Source organism: Camelus bactrianus, chromosome 12, assembly GCF_048773025.1.
Source record: "Camelus bactrianus isolate YW-2024 breed Bactrian camel chromosome 12, ASM4877302v1, whole genome shotgun sequence".
Taxonomy (NCBI): domain Eukaryota; kingdom Metazoa; phylum Chordata; class Mammalia; order Artiodactyla; family Camelidae; genus Camelus; species Camelus bactrianus.
The window spans coordinates 4,126,803-4,133,323 of NC_133550.1; the positions used below are offsets into that span (position 1 = coordinate 4,126,803).

General features: G+C 36.2%; 1 long non-coding RNA gene across 1 annotated transcript; it reads left to right on the forward strand.

Moving 5' to 3' along the window:
- The first annotated feature begins 614 nt into the window (after positions 1–614).
- Positions 615–4,391, forward strand: LOC141579498 (uncharacterized). Its single transcript, XR_012511043.1, has 3 exons — positions 615–1,136; positions 3,142–3,336; positions 4,111–4,391. It is a non-coding gene; the product is annotated as an uncharacterized LOC141579498 (long non-coding RNA).
- Positions 4,392–6,521: the final 2,130 nt, after the last annotated feature.

Genomic DNA, 6,521 nt, shown 5'->3' on the forward strand with positions numbered 1-6,521 from the left:
TCCATATGCAGTTCGCCCTCCCCTCAGTGGCACCCTGATTTTATTTGTTTTTGTTTTTTTGGCAATCACATCTGAAAAGAATAATTTACACAGCAGTACTAATATAGCTTTGCACTTTTAGAAATGACACACTTAAATATGAAATCAGGAGTCATTGCTGAATGTAGGCAGCAGTATCAGACATCGGTGAGAAGAATGGACTTGAGTGTCAGACTGGCTGTGATATTACCCAGCTCCACCATTTACCAAGTTACCCAAATTATTTTCTGTCTCAAGCTCTATGTCTGTTATATGGGTGTAATAATAGCAGCTTACAGAGTTGTGAGGATTAAGCAAACAGGGAAACAAAATTTAGTATAGTGGCCAGCTTATGTTATTACCTAAGAAATAGCCTTGCAGGTAGAGAGCAAAATTCAAATCAGTTTCTAAAGTATGTGTAAAATATGATCCAGTTCCTGCCTGGTTTGTAAACACGTATGCCTACTGCAGAATGTAAAAGCAGGCTAATTTCCAAAAGAAAAGATCATTTCTCAGCATTTCTTTCAAAGGTATTTGCAAAATAATTTTTACTAAATTTTCTGTGCCCATCTCTGACAGAGCTTTGACACCAGGGAGGTAATTATCTACATTTTTGTTAAAATGATGCTGACCATCAGGAAGTGTTCCGAATTATATTTTAGCCTTTATGTTGGGAAATATTGTGAAACTTCTTCTAAATTAATGGGGGAGGGGCATTCATTGTAGCTCTTGTAGCCTGATAAGGCTTCTCTAAATTATCTTTTTTTAAATTTTAATTAAAGTAATTAATTAATTTTTTGCAGGGGGTGGTAATTATGTTTTTATTTATTTTATTTTTATAAGAAGTTCTGGGGATTGAACCCAGGCCCTTGTGCATGCTAAGAATATGATCTTTCACTTGAGCTATACCCCCCTAAATTATCTTTAATAAGGTCTTTTTCTCTGTTTTGTTATTTTCTTTTATGTACAGATGCACAAAGCAGGGTCATCAGAAGCCTCTCAATTCCAAAGATGATTATAGTGAAAAACATTGCACAGTGACAGTGAATCCTTGGAATATGAAGAAAGATTGTAAAGTCCTGAATGAATTAAGAAGGAATTGTTACATTAACTTACATGTAACCATGGCTCTCTTACCTTTATTTTTCACTTTATAATGAAGATATTCCTCACCCGTCAAGGTTGCTTTGCTAGATATAGGGAATATCTAAAGCCTTTTCTGGAAGTTTTTTAAATAAATAAGAGCAGGTAATTTATCAGAAGTGTGAATGGTGTAATCTGCTCTGTCTAGTATGGTAGCCACCAGCCACATGTGACTATTGTGAATTGAGATGTTCTATAAGTGGAAAATACATAATAGATTTTCAAGACTTCGTACAACAATAATAATGTAAAATATTTATTAAAAGTTTTCAAAGTGTTAATCACACTTTTGAAATGATAGTATATTGGATATTTTGGGATAAATATAATTATTCCCGGAATTAAGTACACTTGTTCCTTTTTATTGTCTAAATGGGATTACTGGAAAATTGTGACTTGCACTATGTTTCTATTGACAGTGCTGGCTTCTAACTTATTGCAAATAATATGAAAATAACTTTGATTAAGTATTTTATAATTGAGTAGTTGATTTCCATCATATTATTTTCAGGTATACAACACAGAAGCTCAACATCTTTATATATTATATTCCACTTAATGTCACCATAAAATAATGGCTATATTTCCCTGTGCTGTATGATACAGCCCTATAACCTATCCATTTTATACATAGTACTTTTTACCTCTCAATCCCTTACCCCCTTCCTGCCTCCCTCTCCTCCTTCTCCCCATTGGTAACCACCAGTCTGTTCTGTGTACCTGTGAGTCTATTTCTGTTTTATTATAGTAATTAATTTGTTTTATTTTTTAGATATACATATAAGTTAATAAATAGAATATTTGTTTTTCTTTCTCTGACATATTTCACTTAGCATAATACCCTGTAGGTCCATCCATGTTATTGCAAAAGACATTATTTAATTTTTTAATGGCTGAGCAGTATTCCATTGTGTGTGTGTCTTCATGTGTATATATGTGTGTGTATATGCGTGTATATATGTAAATATACATATATATATAATATACCACAACTTCTTTATCCAGTTATCTGCCAGTGAACATTTGGGTTGTTTCAGTGTGTTGGCTATTGTAAATAGTGCTGCTGTGAACACTGGGGTGCATGTGTCTTTTTGAATTATATTTTTCTCCAGACATATACCCATGAATGGGATTGCTGGATCACACGGAAGTACATTTTCAGGTTTTTAAGGAAACTCTATACTGTCCTCCATGGTGGCTGCAACATTTACATTCCCACCAACCGAGTAGGAGGGTTCCTTTTTCTCTTAAAAGGTCAAAAATTCTCTACATTTATATACTTTCCTTACAGTTTAGGACACAATTTGGCAAAAGCCAGATAGAATTTAATAGGAGTAAATACAGTATTTTTTCAAATGTCCATGCATTATGGATAGATATGTTATTGATGAGTTGGTTCCCTATTTTTGTAGATGCAGAAGTTTTTATAGCTTCACAGACATTTCAGTCTTGCAGAAAGAAAAATGTCTTTGCATTTTGCTGAACTTGTCCGGGTGGCTTTATGGAATTTGGTCCAGGCCTGCAGAGGTGAATACACATCCAAACCTGAACCATTTGAATGTCTGCAAGATTTTAAGAGTCTAGAATGTCAGATCTGGACTACAACTCTGGTGAATGACATCAGTGAGTGGACTCAAGAAAACTCCATTTGAGTGCAAAGCCTTTCATAAGCCAAAAAAGGCTTTGAAATTGTGGCAAAGCCAGAGACTTTTGTGCACCACATATGGCCACAAACCCATGGGGACAACCACAGGCCTTCTGGAGTGCCAAGGGAATTCCATGTGAGGAGTCCAGCACTCACAGGAATCCAACAAGTCCCTGCCAGCCAGAGCACCTTCATTGCTACTGTGGTATTTTGAGCAAATGTCTTTTCTTCAGGTTTAAATTGGTTTGTTGTTTTTTTTAATAAAAGAAAATCAAACAACTTCTTGTTCCCTTGGTGAAAATAAAAGCCTAACATTTTCTGATTTCTTTTGACAGAGAAAACTTGAGCCTATGAATCTAAACTCATCTGTGATGGTCTGCAGCTGGGAGCAAGCAGATCAGTGTCAGTCCCTTTGCAGCCGTTGGCTGGGAGCCTGCATGTTCCCTGGAATGATATTTGAAACATGTCACCCTAGCCGTGCCTTCGCTCTGGACTGGGAGGCGAGTCAGTCAGAATCTGCATTATGGAATGTATGTTTCAGATTCAAAGCTAGGAGATCTTTTTTAATAGCCAGAGAATGTAGTCATAAATATATCTATTAATGTATTTATGCAAGAACAATTTTAAAGTTTTTTTATTATAAAAATTTCCCCCAAAATTGAAAATGAAAGAACATTGGAATTAAAATCCAATGGAATTAAAAACAGTGGAATTAAAAATCATCTGTACCTTAGTTATACATAAAGAATCTTAAAATCCTTCTAAACATTTTTTTGTTCAAATGTAGATATTTTTCCCTTCCAAAAATGAAAATTATTATTTCACATTTTTTTCTTTTTCCTTTTATTATATATTCCATATTAATAAATATAATTCTTTTAAATCCCTTTTAATGGCTGTTTAACATTATATTGAACAGATATGTAAATAGTCCTAGGTTTAAGAAATTTAAAAAATTGTCATTACAATGCCCCTGCAAAGAATTTTTTCGTGTTTCTATTTTTAGTTACTAATTTGGACTAAAAGTTAACAAGTTTACTTTTCTTCATCTAAAACATTGGTTATTTTATGAATGAATTGTAAGGATTTTAAATAACTTTTCAGTAATTTCAACAAAGAAATTAACTTTAAGGCAAAAATGTATGATGGTTTACAAATCTATTTTCATTATATCTTCACTTTTACCAGTGTCATATCTGTGTGTGTTTGCACAAGTGCTTTAACTACCAGCAATGTAAGAAAAATCTGTGTACTGAAAACGTGAAAATAGTTTCCTGGTTTGTGTTTTCATTCTCCCAATATAGGTTTTGGATGACAAGCTTGTATTTGCAAATGTACACACCCTGTGGGAGGTGCTCTGTACATACGCTGAGATACTGTACATAAAATTGCCTCTGAATCCCAATCATCTGAAAACCGTGTCCTCAGCCTTTGATACCTTCAGCTGTTTTATGAAAGTCCTCCAAGTGGATGAAAGTATCAACAAACGGAACAAGAGTTTTTCATTGCCCTATTTGAGAAGAGCTTCGTGAACGACTTTTATATTCAGGATAGAGACACATTCATCATTCCAACCACCAGGAGCCGCACTGTAAGTCTAAACCGAGTTTAGCTGCTGTCTTGGGGGTGATTTAGAACCTGCTGTTGAATTATAAGTGATTTGGTTTTGTTGGTTTGGTTTGGTTTTTAAAAGCTGCCCATAAAAATGAAAAAAGAGAAAGAAAAGAAATATGCCTACAGATTCCTGTTAGGATAGTAAACAGTGGCTGGTTATTTAACCTGTATAAACCACACGCTTTCTTAGAATCTATTTAGGTTTACTTCATCCTTTCTCAGATCAAGTATCAAGTAAGGGACAGTTATAAAAAAAAATTCAGGATTAACTGGCTTGTGAGCTCCGGGATCTGCAAGGCAGCTTTCCCTTCCCATGGTGTAAGTCAAATGGCAGAAATGAAATAAAGCACTTCATGTATCCTCCGGTGTTAACAGGAAAAGGTGAGTCTTCTTGACCTTGTTATTTCCTGGGTAAAATGAAGATAATATGTCAGGAGTCGACAAGCCCATTTAGGGCAGGAACCATGTTGTCTTGTTCACTGCTGAATCCCAGGCACCAGGAAGGCTGAGTTTAACAAGTGGGTGAATGAATGAACTGTAGTTCCCCCAGAGTTACCATGTGGGGCAGTGTGGATTAGCAGCTAAGAGCATAGACTCGAGAGGTGAGGGTACAGCTCAAGTGATGGGGCGCATGCTTAGCACGCATAAAGTCCTGGGTTCAGCCCCCAACACCTCCTCTAAAATAGACAAATAACCCTAATTACCTCCCCACCCCCCACCAGAATTACCTTATTATCTCCCTGCCACCAAAAAAAAAAAAAATAAAAGGTAGAAGTGGCCAAGAGCAAAGACTCAGGCTGGAACACTTGTGCTGGTTTCTCGCTGTCTACCTTGTAAAAGTCATTTAGCCTCTGTGTTTATCAAGTTCCTCATCAATAAAATGGGGATAATAATAGTACCCACCTCGTAAAGATGCTATGGGGATTAATGAATCTGCTTGAATTTTAGAACAGCCCTGGCTAATAGTAAGTACTATGCATTTGCCAGCTCTTTTCATAATTACTGACAGATGTTATTATCAACCAAAAAAGTATTAGTTCTTTGTAAGGGAAATGCATGTTAGACCATTTCATTTATCATTTTCTGTAATTCAGGCTTTTTCCCTCTGAAATACCATTTTCTGTCTGTGCACTAGTAAATCACAGGGCTTTCCAAATTTCATCTGTCTGAGTTCTTGTCATGATGACAATACTGCAGAGTTTTGACATTTTTTAGGGACTCCATCTGAGATGACAGCAACCCCTCAAATTCAGAAGCACTTCTCTAACTGACAACATCTCGCATGAAATGAAGTTTGTAAAATGTAAGAGCTTCAGACGCTAAATGATGCCATAAATGCAAAGATGTTATATCTAAGCTCTTTAAATAAATCCTGTCATTGAAATAAAGGAAATACTATATTATAGCTCTCTATGACTTTGTTACCTTGCTATCCGTTTATCTGACTCTCTAAGACAAAAGAAAGCAAAGACTGAGATTGATCATTACTACTGTGTGGTACACGTATTTGTGGATGAAGACCATACTGAAATGCACTGTCTAAGATACTAAAATGGACACTAAACAGCTGCTTGATGCACATGCATGAACAGAACAGGGAGCTGGTTGCAGGGAGCAGACACTGAGCTTCCTGGATCAGAGACTCAGCATAGCAGTCCAGCCCAGCAGTCCACATGTTTTATATTTATATCCCAGCAAAATTAGCAGTGAGAGTCTGAAATGAACTTTGGGGACACTTGCAAACAGCTGTCATGATTACTAATGTGGGACACCAGGATTCTACAGTGTTTAGTTGGCATCTGCACACAACCATTTCTTTTCCACTAAAGCCTGTTGTAATTGCTGGTTCCACATCCAGGCTGAGGAATCATCTCATGTGCTGTTTGGGAGGGAGGTAAGTGGAGTCAGGACCCATGCTAAGGCTGGGTGGGTAATAATCTGGTTCTAGTACAGGAGAAAGGAAAGTAGGTCAGGTGGGAAGGAGAATGACTGGATTTAAATTTTGTTTCTTGAGTAAGCTAAATATATAACATCATGTCAAGTTTCTTTATTGTTTATATTCCATGTGCTGTCACCGAATAACTACTGAATTGTGGGGACA